At 45.3% G+C, this 17,528-nt stretch overlaps 1 long non-coding RNA gene across 1 annotated transcript in view; it reads right to left on the reverse strand.

Annotated features, from left to right (window-relative positions):
- The window catches only part of LOC140609350 (uncharacterized), a 66,935-nt gene extending 49,745 nt beyond the window's left edge, over positions 1-17,190 (reverse strand). Inside the window, exons 1-2 of the long non-coding RNA XR_012011232.1 lie at positions 15,945-17,190; positions 14,285-14,368 (exon numbers count right to left, since the gene is read on the reverse strand). This is a non-coding gene — a long non-coding RNA (uncharacterized lncRNA). The remainder of the gene's footprint in view (positions 1-14,284; positions 14,369-15,944) is intronic.
- Between the last annotated feature and the right edge of the window lie 338 nt (positions 17,191-17,528).

Below are 17,528 nucleotides of genomic sequence, written 5' to 3' on the forward strand. Positions count from 1 at the left end.
GGGCCTTGCTCAGCCATTATAAATGACAAATACCCACCATTTGCTTCAAGGTTGATGTAACTGTACGGTATTATGCTGAGTGAAGTAACTCAATCAGAGAAGGACAAACATTGTATGTTCTCATTCACTTGGGGAATATAAATAATAGTGAAAGGGAATATAAGGGAAGGGAGAAGGAATGTGTGGGAAATATCAGAAAGGGAGACAGAACATAAAGACTCCTAACTCGGGATCCCTGGGTGACGCAGCGGTTTGGCGCCTGCCTTTGGCCCAGGGCGCGATCCTGGAGACCCGGGATCAAATCCCACGTTGGGCTCCCGGTGCATGGAGCCTGCTTCTCCCTCTCCCTGGTCTCTGCCTCATTCTCTCTCTCTCTCTCTCTGTGACTATCACAAATAAATAAAAATAAAAAAAAATACTCCTAACTCTGGGAAACAAACTAGGGGTGATGGTAGGGGAGGAGGGCTGGGGTGGGGGTGAATGTGTGATGGGCACTGAGGGGGGCACTTGACGGGATGAGCACTGGGTGTTATTCTGTATGTGGGAAAATTGAACACACACACAAAAATAAATTTGTTATTAAGAAAAAAAAAGAAGGAAGAAAAAGTGGCACCTAGGTGGCTCAGTCAGTTAAGCTTCTGACTTAGGCTCAGATCATGATCCAGGTCCAAGGAAGGCTCCCTGTTCAGCAGGGAACCTACTTCTCCCTCTCCCTCTGCCCGTCTTGCTCATGGTTTTTCTCTCCTCCCTCTCTCAATTAATTAAATAACGTCTTTGAAAAAGACACAAACAAACCCGAATGAAGAGAAATCACCCATGTAGAAGAATTTCAAACAATTTGTGCAGACATTCCACCCTCAAGTTCATGAGCATAGCTTCCCACTCTTATGTGTGCAATACACATAGTAACTTCCATCTACAAAATATATTATGAGAAACTTAAAAAAATAATGATAATGTAATAGTAATAATAATAATAATAATAAGAAGAAGAAGAAGAACAATAAAGAATCACTTTACTACGGAGAAAGCTGACAAACACTACATCAGCAAAATGATCAGATCGATACCAAGACTGATAAATTATGTTGATAGTATCTATCCTTTATATGATATAATGAAAATGGCAGTATATCTCTGTATATAATCCACAAAAACAGTTCAATCATGAGATAAACAACAGACATGTCCCAACTGAGAGAAATTTTACAAATTACTCTACTTCTCAAAGCGTTCCAGTTAAACGACAACAAGGAAAGGCTGAAAGACTGTCACAATCCAGAGGAGCCTAAGGAAACAGGAGGACAAATGGAGTGTGATATGAGGAATGGTAACTCAGCAAAAACTATGGAAATCTGAATAAAGTATTGTCCCTGGTTAATGCAAATATTTTAATATTGATTCATTAGCTAATATTTGAACTGTACCAATATAAGATATCCATAATTGGAAATATTGAGTGCGAGTGCATGAGAATTCTCTTAGTATCTTCTCAATTTCCCTACAAATCTTTGGTTTTTTTCTAATAAATAAGATTTATTTTGAAAATTGACTTAAATAAATCAGGTTTAAATGTGAAGACATTTCAAGAATAGTTAACTTTTGCCTTATTCTTAAAGAGTTCCTTCGTTAGGAACAAAGTAAAAATTTTATATCAGAAGGAAAGAAAAACACTTATGAACACGTACAATGCTTCCTCAACCTGAAAAGCAGGAAAGCATAATGAATAGCAAAAATCACTAAAAATACTTCTATTATAATAGACACCATATTGCAAGTGCATTTAAAATTAGCAAGGCATAACATTTATCTCCTTGACATTTGTCTTCCAAAGAGTTCACAGTGTTTCAGTGTAGTTGAAACAGGGGAAGAATCTCAGGGAAGAATCCTTCACATAATAATAGGACCATTGGTAATAATGTCTCTCAGTTATTTCCAAATCCATAAAGATGCATTTTCTGATAAGTGACTGAGCTGCGAAGAAATAGTTGAGAAAGACTCATCCCTCTGAATTACTAGTGTCAAAATATTTTAACAATACTACCACGGATAGTACATTATCCATATTAACAGTCAATACATCTCAGATTGGAGTCTGAGCAATCAGATGTGCAGAGAAAAAACGCTTTGATTGCTCCTCATCTTTTAAAGGCAAAGGAGAACTTTTCTATGTACAAAGTCAGTTGTCAAGATAGCCTTAGGGAATAAGAGTCTGCAGCATCAAATCACGCTGCATAGCCGAGACGCCCGATCTCCAGGTATTCCTGATCCCAAATACCTGGGTTTGTCCCCCAACACAGGCTGCCACGCTAAGGTCATTTGCAATTGCTCTCTTAGGAGCTCTGGGGAGGGCGGCAGGAGCTAGAAAGTATGGGACGGGATGTGGGGAGGCCGAGAACATTACGGCCATTCCACTTTAAGTTCAGCATTTGCACACAGCCAGCAATCCCAGGCCCCTGTGAAGAAGAGCTGAAATTTACATTACTTCAGTTACAGGAAAAAAACAAAAATTTACAGCTTAATGTCCTAGAATGCCCCAGAATAGAATAAAAACTGAGCCGAAGCCAAGGGCTGGAAGCCCCTATTAGAATAAGAGAGCTCAATGCCCTTTAAGGCCCCATATCAAAATATGAACAGAACTTGAGGAATTGCTCCAGCCCTTCTGGAGGTCCCCGAGACCAGCCCTTAAAACTAGGCTAAAACCGTCCTCGGGGTCCAAATCCCTGCTCCACTCTGTGGGGTATACTTGGACCCATGCTCGAGTTTGTAAAACAACCCTCGTTTGTTTGCATCAGTGTCGGCTCCTTAGTGGTTTCTCAGATTCGCCATCTTGTGCACAACACCCCCATGTCCCCTTCCCACCTGGACTGACCTCCTGTCCCCTCCCACCCAGGCTGACCCTCAGTCACTTCCCCGCCCACCACAGCTGGGCACAGGCCCTCACACAGGTCCATGGGCACGCTGGGCACTCCCGCCTCCCAGGGGAAGGAAGGAGGATTCAGCAGGACACACTCCCATGGTGGCCCCTGGGCTCCCTGCCCAGGGTGGCACCTGGTGACATGTCGGGGTCTGAGTCCCTGATGCTGGCTCCTCCTCCCTGGTATTCCCACAGGAAATGAAGTAAGAGGCCCTGGTCTCGTCCAGGGACATCAAGCAGGTGGACATGGACATCAACATGACGTTCAGCAGTCACATAATGTTTTGGGACTACTACCGGGTAGTATGAGGCTGAGGTGCCAGGGGGGATTGGGACCTGGGGGAGGACTGGTGACTTCTGAGTTGGGAACATGGGGCTTTGAGGCCGGGAGAAGAACAGCAGCCAACAAAACACGGCAGCATGAAAGGGTGTTGGGGATGACCTCTGTGCCCCCACACCCAGTGTCTCAGGGATGAGGAGGTCACTAGGATGGGGCCTCCAGGGCTTGCCATGTGAGCTGATCCCCAAAGGGGTGATGGACGGCACCCTGAAAACCAGGTGCCTGGGTGGGGGCCATGGGGGGCATTAAGGGGACCTGGGGGCAGGTTGCATGGCTGTGACTGGAGGAGGACACACATCGATCCGATGAGGGTCGGAAGGGTCAGAGTGACACCCACCCACAGTGCTTTATATATTTTGAAATTCTATGCATTTAATTTGAGACAATTTGCAATTTGTAAAAATACATAGTATGATGACCCCCAGATAATGCGCCCAGTCCAGCCAGGGCCCTGCACTGACCACCCGGGACCCCTGGGGCAGGTGTCACAATAAACCCCAGACTGTGGTCGCCTTTATCTGTAGATGTCTTGGTGTGCATCTTAAAGAAAGGGGATGCCCTGTGTCCGCAGGCCCTCCACACCATTCCCCTCATTCCCTAACCATACACTATCCCCCTACATCATTATCCCTCATGGCATCCCCCCTACACCATCCCCCTCAAACCCACACACCCCCACACAAACCCCACCCACACTATACCCCAACACCATCCCCCATACACCATCCCCCTCAATCCACCACCATCATACCCCTGCCCACACACCATCCACTCACACACCATCACCCCCCAGCAAGGACCCAGTGCAGGTGCACCCTGTGGGACATGTTCAGCCTCCCCGTGGTTCTCTGGACAGCCTGCTACCATCAGAAGCCCAGTGTCCCATAGAGTGTCCAGGGGTTTCAGGGAGGAGGAAAGACAGGGAGCCCCCGACAGGGTGGGTGCAGGTAGGTGGAGCAGAGGAAGCACTGTGCCCTGCCTCCTCCCACTCTTCCTCCAGGAGGGCGGCACAACCTGCACAGGACACCAGCCCCTAACCCAGAGGGACCTGGGCTGACTTGGGCCCAGGCTCTTGGGGGTTGGGTTGATTTGAGTCCCCACCAGTCCCAACTCAAGGACTAATGGAATCAGGCCCCATGGCCCTGGCCAGCCCTGGATTCTGGTCCCGGGCTGAGCAAGACCTCTCACAGCTGGATGTGGCCTCCTGGGCCCTGGGCGTGCCCCACAGATCCAGGTCGCTGATCTAGGGCAGCCCTGGGGATCCCGGGACACACCAGTGTGGGGATTGGAGGGGTAAGCCGGTGGGCCACACCCGCACCCACACCAGGAGGCAGGCTCCTCCAGGTGCTCCAGCCCCAGAGATCCCAGACCGGGGTCTAGCTGCCCTGCGGGGACCCAGAGCAGGAGGCCATGAGCTGCAGGTCCAGGTCAGCTCTGCTGTCCTCAGAACCGTCAATCAGGCTGAAACCTCAGGACACTCACCCCCACCCGGAGTCCACACATGCTCCCAGGTGGGGGACTCCAGAACCCGCCCTCCCACCCCATGTGATTCTTGCCCCCCCTTAAAGGACAGAAAGGTCTCCTTCCCCAGGGGAAGGCACGAACTCATGGCTCTGAGCCCTTTGCTGTAGAAACTCAATAAAGTGTTGTGGTGTGAAAATGCAGAGCCAGCCCATTTCTGTGTCTCTCAGAACTATGTGCTTGGGGCATGGAGAGACCCCCAGAGAGGAGGAGGGGGCACCGCCTAGGCCCCAACCAGCCCCTGCAGGGGCGCCACCAGGCACACACAGCTGATGTCCCCACATGCCTTCCAGTGCAGCCAGACCCCCTGCTGGACATGGGAATGTGGCCGAGCCAAAACTTCCAGCTCAGCTGATCCTCCAGCTGAAAGTTCCTGCATGAGTGAGCCCCGGCGTGGGCAGGAGAGCCTAGCTAGCCGCCCATGGCCAGCACCAGAAATGATGTTCTGCCAACCATTTCGGGGTTTTGCGTGACCCAGCCAGAGGATCTGATAGCTGCATGGGATAGCTGCATGTGATAGACACACACGCATCTCAAAACCAACAAAAGTCGGAATCCTCCCAATGTTGTCAAACAGGAGCCAGATGGTTACATACACTACACTGTGGTCTCCAATAGGATATTTGGAAAAATGCTATAAGCCATGACTGCAGAGGTGTTGGACACATGGAATGTGTTTGCTGTGTTCCAACAGGGAGGGCAGAGGGGCAGGAAGCATCCTCCGGAGTGGGGGGGGGGCCCTCCTAGGAAAGGACACCAGGTCCTTGTGAAGGCTACGGAGGGTGAAATCTCCTCCTCTCTTTCTGCTTCTGGTTTTCATCCTAAATGCCATTTTCCTCAATCATATTAGCAAGAATTTATTTTATGTTTTTAAATTTCTTTTTATTGGAGTCCAATTTGTATGAATTCTTTCTTCAGCAAGGGTGTCATACAGGAGAGGCGTGAGAAAGATTTTCCCAGACAGGCAACATATAAAGGAGTTCATGACCACTTAACCAATCCAGTAAGGAATTTTAAGAGGGACTCTTCTAGTGGGGGAAAAAAAGAGACCAAAAGCAACAAAGACGAGAAAGGCCCAGAGAACGTCACCAGAAACACCAACTCTTCCAGTAACACAAATGCACAAAGTTCATATCTTTGAATAATCACTCTGAATGCTGATAGACTAAATGCTCCAATAAAAAGATATAGGGTATCAGAGTGGCTTAAAAAACAGGATCCGGGATGTCTGGGTGGCTCAGGGGTTGAGCCTCTGCCTTTGACTCAGGGTGTGATCCTGAAGTCTTGGATCGAGTCCCATATTGGGCTCCTGGTGGGGAGCCTGTTTCTCTCTCTGCATAATTTTCTGCCCCCCTCTCTCTCTCACTCTCGCTCTCTCTCACACTATCATAAATAAAATTATTATTAAAAAAAACAACATCCATCTGTACGCTGCCTACAAGATGCTCACCTTAGACCTATAGACACCAACAGATTGAAAGTCAGAGGATGGAAAATCACCTATGACGCTAATGGATATCAAAAGAAAGATGGAGGACCCATACTTATATCAGACAAATTAGATTTGAAAACACACCCTCGGGGACACCTGGTGGCTCAGTGGTTGAGCATCTGCCTTCAGCTCAGGATGTGATTCTGGGATCCCAGGATCGAGTCCCACATCATCCTCCCTTTGGGGAGCCTGCCTCTCACTCTGCTATGTTCCTTCCTCTGCTTCTCTGTGCAATTCTCATGAATAAATAAATAAATATTTTAAATTTCAAAAAAGAAAGAACAAATACTGTAAGAAGAGATGAAGAAGGGCATTATTTCATAATTAAAAAGACTCTCTATCATGATCAAACAACTAAATATTTATGCTGCTAACATGGGAGTACCTAAATATAGAAACCACTGTTGGTGGGAATGTGAACTGATGCAGCCACTCTGGAAATCTCTGTGGAGGTTCCTCAATGAGATAAAAATAGACCTGCACAATGACCCAGAAATTGCACAGTTGGGGATTACCGCAAAGATTCAGATGCAATGAAACGCTGGGACAACTGCACCCCGATGTTTATATTAGGAATGTCCACAATAGCCAAACTGTGGAAGGAGCCTCGATGTCCATCGAAAGTTGAATGGATAAAGAAGATGTGGTTTATGTATACAATGGAATATTACTCAGCCATTAGAAATGGACTGCTCCCGAGTTACTGCGTGGGCTGAATACAGGTTTCCAGAGCTGGCCGTTGCCACTGGGGTTGTTCCTCCTGGGGCCTCATGGGATAAACTAACTGCACTGAGCCCTGCACCAGGCAGGGGACAGAGCAGCTCCCCCAAGTGCTAACACCTGTAAATCCGCACAACAGGCCCTTCCCCTGGAAGACCAGCTAGATGGACAAGTTCCAGGGGAAGTCAAGGAACTTAAAGTATACAGAATCAGAAGATACCCCCCATGTTTTTTTTATTTATGATTGCTTCCCCCACCCTTTTTCCCCATTTTCTTTTTTTCTTTCTTTTTTTATTCTCTTTTTTCCTTCTTTCTTCCTTTATTCTTTGCCTTTTTCTCTTTTCTTTCCTTCTTTCTCTCCTCTCTTTTTCTCCTTTTCCCAATTCAATTTGTTTTTGGCCACTCGGCACTCAGGAAAATGACTAGAAGGAAAACCTAACCTCAAAATAAAGAATCAGAAACAGTCGTCTCTCCCACAGAGTTACAAAATCTGGATTACAATTCAATGTCAGAAAGCAAATTCAGAAGCACTATTATACAGCTACTGGTGGCTCTAGAAAAAAGCATAAAGGACTCAAGAGACTTCATGACTGCAGAATTTTGATCCAATCAGGCCGAAATTAAAAATCAATTGAATGAGATGCAATCCAAACTGGAAGTCCTAACGATGAGGGATAACGAGGTGGAAGAATGAATGAGTGACATAGAACACAAGTTGATGGCAAAGAGAGAAACTGAGGAAAAAAGAGACAGACAATTAAATGACCAGGAAGACAGATTAAGGGAAATAAACGATAGCCTGAGGAAGAAAAACCTACGTGTAATTGGGATTCCCAAGGGCGCCAAAATGGACAGAGGACCAGAATAAGTATTTGAACAAATAATAGCTGAAAACATTCCTAATCTGGGAAGGGAAACAGGCATTCAGATGCAGGAAATAGAGAGATCCTCCCCTTAAATCAATAATAACCATCCAACACCTCGACATATAATAGGGAAGCTTGCAAATTCCAAAGATAAAGAGAAGATCTTTAAACAGCAAGAGACAAGAAAATCCTGACCTTTATGGGGAGGAGAATTAGGGTAACAGCAGACCTCTCCATAGCAACCTGGCAGCCCAGAAAGGGCTGGCAGGATATATTCAGGGTCCTCAATGAGAATAACATGCAACCGAGAATACTTTATCCAGCAAGGCTCTCATTCAAAATGGAACGAGAGATAAAGAGCTTCCAAGACAGGCAGGAACTGAAAGAATATGTGACCTCCAAACCAACTCTGCAAGAAATTTTAAGGAGGACTCTTAAAATTCCCCTTTAAGAAGAAGTTCAGTGGAACAATCCACAAAAACAAGGACTGAATAGATATCATGAAGACGCTACACTCATATCTGTCCATAGTAACTCTGAACGTGAATGGGCTTAATGACCCCATCAAAAGGCGCAGGGTTTCAGACTGGATAAAAAAGCAGGACCCATCTATTTGCTGTCTACAAGAGACTCATATTAGACAGAAGGACACCTACAACCTGAAAATAAAATGTTGGAGAACTATTTACCATTCAAAAGGTCCTCAAAAGAAAGCAGGGGTAGCCATCCTTATATCAGAAAAACTAAAATTCACCCCGAAGACTGTAGTGAGAAATGAAGAGGGACACTAAATCATACTTAAGGGATCTATCCCACAAGAAGACTTAACAATCCTCAACATATGCCCCGAATGTGGGAGCTGCCAAATATTTAAACCAATTAATAACCATAGTGAAGAAATACTTAGATAATAATACACTTATACTTGGTGACTTCAATCTAGCTCTTTCTACCCTCGATAGGTCTCTAAGCACAACATCTCCAAAGAAAAAAAGAGCTTTAAATGATACACTGGACCAGATGGATTTCACAGAAATCTACAGAACTTTACATCCAAACTCAACTGAATACACATTCTTCTCAGGTGCACATGGAACTTTCTCCAGAATAGACCACATACTGGGTCACAAATAGGGCCTGAACCGATAACAAGGGATTGGGATCATCCCCTGCATATTCTCAGACCATAATGCCTTGAAATTAGAACTAAATCACAACAAGAAGTTTGGAAGGACCTCAAACACATGGAGGTGAAGGACCATCCTTCTAAAAGATGAAAGGGTCAACCAGGAAATTAAGGAAGAATTAAAAGCTTTCATGGAAACTAATGAGAATGAACATACAACCGTTCAAAATCTTTGGGATGCAGCAAAAGCAGTCCTAAGGGGGATATACATCGCAATAAAAGCATCCATTCAAAAACTGGAAGTAACTCAAATAAAAAAGCTAACCTTACACATAGAGGAGCTAGAAAAAAACAGCAGATATATCCTACACCCAACAGAAGAAGAGATTAATTAAAATTCGAGCATGGGATCCCTGGGTGGTGCAGCGGTTTAGCGCCTGCTTTGGCCCGGGACGTGATCCTGGAGACCCGGGATCGAATCCCACGTCGGGCTCCCGGTGCATGGAGCCTGCTTCTCCCTCTGCCTATGTCTCTGCTTCTCTCTCTCTCTGTGACTATAATAAATAAATAAATAAATAAATAAATAAATAAATAAATAAATCGAGCAGAACTCAAGGAAATCGAGACCAGAAGAAATGTGGAACAGATCAACAGAACCAGGAGTTGGTTCTTTGAACAAATTAATAAGATAGGTAAACCATTAGCCAACCAGATTTAAAAGAAGATAGAGAAGACTCAAATTAATAAAATCATGAATGAGAAAGGAGAGATCACTACCAACACCAAGGAAATACAAACAATTTTAAAAACATATTATGAACAGCTATACGCCAATAAATTAGGCAATCTAGAGGAAATGGGCGCAATCCTAGATAGCCACAAACTACCAACTGGAACAGGATGAAATAGAAAACCTAAACAGGCCAATAACCAGGGAGGAAATTGAAGCAGTCATCCAAAACCTCCCAAGACACAAAAGTCCAGGGCCAGATGGCTTCCCAGGGGAATTCTATCAAACGTTTAAGGAAGAAACCATACCTATCCTACTAAAGCTGTTTGGAAAGATAGAAAGAGATGGAGTACTTCCAAATTCTTTCTATGAGGCCAGCATCACCTTAATTCCAAAACCAGACAAAGACCCCACCAAAAAGGAGAATACAGACCAATATCCCTGATGAACATGGATGTAAAAATTCTCAACAAGATACTAGCCAATAGGATCCAACAGTACATTAAGAAAATTATTCACCATGACAAAGTAGGATTTATCCCCGGGACACAAGGCTGGTTCAACACTCGTCAAACAATCAATGGGATTCATCGTATCAGCAAAGAAAAACCAAGAACCATATGATCCTCTCATTAGATGCAGAAAAAGCATTTGACAAAATAGAGCATCCATTGCTGATCAAAACACTTCAGAGTGTAGGGATAGAGGGAACATTCCTCGACATCATAAAGGCCATCTACGCAAAACCCACAGCAAATATCATTCTCAATGTGGAAGCACTGGGAGCATTTCCACTAAGATCAGGAACAAGACAGGGATGTCCACTCTCACCACTGCTATTCAACATAGTACTGGAAGTCTGAGCCTCAGCAATAAGACAACAAAAATAAATAAAGGCATTCAAATTGGCAAAGAAGAAGTCAAACTCTCCCTCTTCACCGATGACATGATACTCTAACTAGAAAACCCAATAATCTCCCCCCAAGATTGCTAGAACTCATACAGCAATTTGGTAGCGTGGCAGGATACAAAATTAATGCCCAGAAATCAATGGCATTTCTATACACTAACAATGAGACTGAAGAAAGAGAAATTGAGGAGGCAATCTCATTTACAATTGCACCCAAAAGCATAAGATACCTAGGAATAAACCTAACAAAGGAGGTAAAGGATCTCAACCATAAACATTATAGAATGCCTCTGAAAGAAATTGAGGAAGATACAAAGAGATGGAAAAATATTCCATTCTCATGGATTGGCAGAATTAATATTGTGAAAAAGTCAATGTTACCCAGGGCAATGTACACGTTTAATACAATCCCTATAAAAATACCATGGAATTTCTTCAGGGAGTTAGAACAAACTATTTTAATATTTGTGTGGAATCAGGAAAGACCCCGAATAGCCAGGGGAATTTTAAAAAAGAAAACCATATCTGGGGGCATCACAATGCCAGATTTCAGGTTGTACTACAAAGCTGTGGTCATCAAGACAGTGTGGTACTGGCACAAAAACAGACTCATAGATCAATGGAACAGAATAGAGAACCCAGAAGTGGACCCTGAACTTTATGGTCAACTGATATTCAATAAAGTAGGAAAGACTAATCATTGGAAGAAAGACAGTCTCTACGATATATGGTACTGGGAAAATGGACATCCACACTCAGAAGAATGAAACTAGACCACTCTCTTTCACCATACACAAAGATAAACTCAAAATGGATGAAACATCTAAATGTGAGACAAGAATCCATCAAAATCCAAGAGAACTCAGGCAACACCCTTTTTGAACTCGTCCACAGTAAATTCTTGCAAGGTACATCCATGAAGGCAAAAGAAACAAAAGCAAAAATGAACTATTGTGACTTCTTCAAGATAAGAAGCTTTTGCACAGCCAAGGGTACAGTCAACAAAACTAAAAGACAACCTACAGAATGGGAAAAGATGTTTGCAAAAGACGTATCAGATAAAGGGCTAGTTTCCAAGATCTATAAAGAACTTCTTAAACTCAACACCAAAGAAACAAACAATCCAATCATGAAATGGGCAAAAGACATGGATAGAAATTTCACAGACAAAGACATAGATATTGCCAACATGCACATGAGAAAATGCTCTGCATCACTTGCCTCAGGGAAATACAAATCAAAACTACAATGAGATACCACCTCACACCAGTGAGCATGGGGAAAATTAACAAGGCAGGAAACCACAAATTTTGGAGAGGATGCGGAGAAAAGGGAACCGTCATACACTGTTGGTCGGAATATGAACTGGTGCAGCCACTCTGGAAAACTGTGTGGAAGTTCCTCAAAGAGTTAAAAATAGACCTGCCTTACGACCCAGCAATTGCACTCTTGGGGATTTACCCAAAATATTCAGATGCAATGAAATGCCGGGACATGTGCACCCCGATGTGTTTAACAGGAATGTCCACAATAGCGAAACTGTGGACGGAGCCATGGTGTCCATCGAAAGATGAATGGATAAAGAAGATATGGTTTATGTATACAATGGAATATTACTGAGCCATTAGAAACGACAAATACCCGCCATTTGCCTCGACGTGGATGGAACTGGAGGGTATTATGCTGAGTGAAGTAAGTCAATTGAAGAAGGACAAACATATGTTCTCATTCAATTGGTTAATATAAATAATAGTGAAAGGGAATATAAGGGAATGGAGAAGAAATGTGTGGGAAATATGAGAAAGGGAGACAGAACATAAAGACTCCTAACTCGGGGATCCCTGGGTGGCTTAGCAGTTTAGCCCCTGCCTTTGGCCCAGGGCGCGATCCTGGAGTCCTAGCATCGAGTCCCACATCGGGCTCCCGGCATGGAGCCTACTTCTCCTTCCTCCTGTGTCTCTGCCTCTCTCTCTCTCTCTCTATGTCTATCATAAATAAATAAATATTTAAAAAAAAAGACTCCTAACTCTGAGAAAGGAACTAGGGATGCTTTAAGGGGAGGAGGGCGGTGGGTGAAGGTGAATGGGTGAAGGGCAGTGAGGGGCGCCCTTGCCGGGATGAGCACTGGGTGTTATTCTGTTTGTTGGTAGATTAAACACCAATAAAAAATAAATTCATTTAAAAAAATGTTCAAACAACTAAATATTTATGCTGATACATGGGAGTACCTAAATATAGAAACCAATTAACAACAAACATACAGGAACTCACATAATAATACAATAATACAATGACAGGGGATTTTAACACCGACTTATGGCAATGGACCGATCGTCTATGCAGAAAATCAACAGGGGAACAATAACATTGACACACTGGACCACAGGGACTCAACAGATATAGTCTGAACATTTCTTCCTAAAGCAGAATACACATTCCTTTCAAGTGCATATGGGACATTCTCCAGAACAGATCATATCATGTCCCACAAATCAGCCCTTAACAGGTACAAAAGGTACAAGAAGGTTGATATCACACCCTTTACATATTTGGACCATGACGCTATGAAACTGGAAGTCGACAGTAAGAAACAAAATTGGACAGACCAAAAATACGTGGAGATTATGAACATCCTACTAGAGAACGAATAGAGTAACCAGGAAATTAAAGAGGAAATTTAAAACAAAAAAAAATGAAAATATGTTTCTCCAAACCTCTGGGATGTTGCAAAGGCAGTCCTAAGAGGGAAGTACATAGCAATACAGGCCTATCTCAAGCAACAAGAAGTCTCCAATTCGCAACCTAACCCTACACCCAAAGAGGCTGGAAAAGGAATAGCAAACAAAGCCTAAAGCCTACAGAAAAAGGGAAAAAATAAAGATGAGAGCAGAAATAAACAATGCAGAAAAAACAAAACAGTAGAATGGAATAACGAAACTAAGAGCTGGTTCTCCAAAATAATTAAGAAAATGGATCAAGCCCTAGCCAGTCTTATCAATGAGAAAAGAGAAAACCTAAATAAATAAAATCACAAATGAGAGAAGAGAGATAACAATTAACACCAGAAAAATAAGACAATTATAAGGGAATACTATGAAAGATTATACGCTAACAAACTGGGAGACCTGGAAGAAAAGGACAAATCCCTAGAAATGTGCAAACGAGCACATGTGCAAAACTGAAATAGGAAGAAATGGAAAATATGAACAGACCCATAACTAGCAAAAAAATTGAATCAGCAAGGCACCTGGGTCCATCTGCTTTGGCTCAAGTCATGATCCCAGGGTCCTGGGGGATCACGTCCCACATCAGGCTCCCCGTATGGAGCCTCATTTTCCCTCTGCCTATAACTCTGCCCCTCTCTGTCTCTCATGAATAAATAAGTAAAGGTGCAGCCACTGTGGAACAGTCTGGAGGGTCCTCGAGAAGTTAAAAATAGGGGATCCTTGGGTGGCACAGCGGTTTGGCGCCTGCCTTTGGCCCAGGTCGTGATCCTGGAGACCCGGGATCGAATCCCACGTCGTGCTCCCGGTGCTTGGAGCCTGCTTCTCCCTCTGCCTGTGTCTCTGCCTCTCTCTCTGTGACTATCATAAAAAAATTTTTTTAAAAAGTTAAAAATAGAGCTACCCTATGATTCCAAAATTGCACAGCTAGGTACTTACCCTGAGGATACAAAAGTAGTTGAGTAGATTCGAAGAGGAACACGCAGCCCAGTGTTGGTAGCAGCATTGTCAAAAACAGCGAAACTGTATAGAGCCCAGATGTCCATCGACAGAAGAATGGGCAGAGACGATGTGGTAAATATACACACTGCGACATCACTCGGTCATCAGAAGGGATGAAAGGAAGCCATTTACAATGACGTGGGAGAAGTGGAAGGGACTTATGCTAAATAAACTCAGTCAGAGGAAGACATATACCAAATACCATACAATTGCATTCACATGTGAATTTTAAGAAACCAAACAAACTGGCAAAGGGGCAGAGGGGGGATGAGAGAAGCAAACAAAAAAACACACTCTTAACCACAGAGAATAAACTAATAGATACCAGAGGAAGGTGGGGGGGATGGGGAATCAGGGGATGGGCATAGTGGAGGTCACCTCTGACGAGAACCAGGCATTGTATTCAAGGGTTGAATCACTATGTGGTAAACCTGATACTATATCATACTGTGTTTACAAAGAGGACTTCAAGTAAAAGTTTAAAATAATAATTGGTAGTATTGATGAAACATGTGTGCACAAGAGATAAAATCATAAAAGCAACTGAAAATCCAGAGTCTTTAGAGCCACAAATCCCCTCCTTAGCTCACCTCAGGAGAAGCCTGCCATGCCTATTCTCACCCCAGCAGAAGCATGGATTTTGACTCTCTGTGGAGGCTGCTGACTTAGTGGAGTCAAGCTATCTTTGAACCCAAAATCTAAATAGAGTGCATAAAACTAAACTGCCCAAGATGCTAGGAATCCCAGTGCAGGCACATGCCAAGACACAAACTCTAACCATACAGAGACATAACCCTAACCCTCCACTTAAGCCTAATGGTAACCTAACCCTTAAACAAGAATTATCACTAATCAAAAACCAAACACAAACCCCAAGACCGAAACACATTCACTGAACCTTCCTGCCAACCCTTACCCTAACTCCTAAACCTATTCTAAACCCTTAACCCTGACCCTTACCTTAAATCTAACCCTAACCCTAACCTCTAACCCTAACCTTATCTTAATGTACTCAAATCCTATTCCTAACCTTAACCTGTACCCTAACCGTAACCCTCTAATACTAATCCTATCTCATACCCCAAACTGTACCCTAACATGTACCCTAAAACTAATCCCTAACCCACTGCCTAACCCTCTCTTACCCTTTTCCAAAACCATACCCTGACCCTGACCTGACCCTAACCCTAACCCTAGCCCTAACCCCTATCCTAAACCTAACCCTCGCCCTAACCCTAAACCTAGCCCTAACTTTAACTCTTCCCCCTAACCCTAACGACTAACCCAAACTCACACCCCAACCCCTAACCCTAAAGGCAAACCTATCCCAACCCTAACTCTAACCATAACCCAAACCCTAATTCCTAACCTCCTGCCCTAATTTCTAAAGTCTAAACCCTAAACCTAACTCTAACTCCTGTCCCTAACCCAAACCCCCTTCCTAACTCCTAACCACTGACCCTTACCCTTAACCCTCACCCTAACCTCTAATCCATAACCATAAGCTTAATCACTAACCCCTAACATCTAACCTAAGCCTAACCACCAACCACCTCCCCTCCCCTGACCCTACCATTCATTCTACCCATTCACTTACCCTATGGTTCTGAGGAGTCCCTTCTGACATGGACGTGGCCCCAACGGTGCCTCCAGTGTCCTCCAGGGGGTCTTGAGGAAGCCGGGCTCCTGTGAGTGCGCACGTGGCCCCATGTGTTCCAGAGTCATAGTCAGCAGGTCCTGAGTACGCCGGGTCTCCTGTCACCGTGGAGTATGCCTCACATCCTCTGGAAGCCTCACAGCAGGTTCTCAGGAGGCCGGGGGCTCCTCTCAGCCTGGACATGGCCCCACGTCCCCCAGAAAACTCACCGCGGGTCCTGAGGAGGCTGTGGGTTCCTGTCAGCCTAGACGCAGCCCCATGTGTCCCGAAGCCAAAGTGCAGGTCCTGAGGAGGACGGGGGTCCTCTCAGTCTTGACGTGGCCCCATATTTTCCTCAGCCTCACCATAAGACCCGAGGAGGCTGGGGGCTCCTGTCAGCATGGATGGGGCCCCAAATCATCCCAATCCTTCACAGTGTGTCCTGAGGTGGCTGGAGACTCCTGTCAGTGTGGATTCGGCATCCACATCTTTCTTAGGCCTCACCGCAGACTCTGACAAGGCTGGGGTCTTCTGTCCGCATGGACGCATCCCCATATGACCCGAAGTCTACACCAGGGGTCCTGAGGACATCAGCGTCCAGTTGTGTGGACGTGGCCCCACATCCTCCCGAAGCGTCACCGCTTGTTCTGAGGTGGCCGGGCTCCGGTCACTGTGGATGCAGCCCCCAGCTTCCAGAAGACTCAACTTATGTCCTGAGGGGCCCGTTAGCTCCTGCCAGAGTGGACGCTGCGCCACATTTTTCAGAAGCCTCCCCGCGTGTCCTGAGGCAGCCCAGGGGCTCCTGTCAACGTGGATGCGGGCCCACATCTTACTAAAGCCTCCCCGCGGGGCCTGCAGCAGCCCAGGGGCTCCTGTCAGGGTGGGTGAGGGCCAACAATTTCCTGAAGCCTCACTGTGTATTCTGAGGAGACCAGGGCTCCTGTCAGTGTGAACGTTGCCCAATATCCCCCTGAAGGCTCCACGCAGGTTCTGAAGAGGCTGTGGCTCATCAGCGTGGATGTGTCCCCACGTCTTCCTCAGGCCTCCCCAGGAAAGGCTGGCTCCTGTTAGTGCAGGCAGAGGAGGCCTACTGCGCATGCATACACCCTGGGCGGTGCCTGGGCTCAGGCACCCCCTGTGGGATGCTCAGACGCCGCAGGAGGCTGCAGGAGGCAGCATGCCAGTCCGGGTCCCACCTCTGCCTCCTTCCAGGCTCCAGCTGTGCCCTGTTACCTTCAGAAACGTCTGATTCAAAAGGAGCCCAACACCCGGTTTCCTCAAAAATACTTAAGGAGAAGGAATTGGAGCCCAAAGACGCGAAATGAAATGTGGACCAGACTTTTACCACGTCCTGTAAAACTCACTCAACCCTCTTCCACTGTGGGCGGGACCGCGGGCTGCTGCAGCAGCCTTGGAAACAGTGTGGAGGCTCCTCAGCAAGTTACAAATAGAGTCGCCCTGCGACCAGCAGGTGTACGGCCTGGAGCTCACTCTGAAGATACAGATGCAGTGAGATATGGGACAACTGCACCCCAATGTCCACAG

Source organism: Canis lupus, chromosome 18 (genome assembly GCF_048164855.1).
Source record: "Canis lupus baileyi chromosome 18, mCanLup2.hap1, whole genome shotgun sequence".
NCBI classification, from domain to species: Eukaryota; Metazoa; Chordata; class Mammalia; order Carnivora; family Canidae; genus Canis; species Canis lupus.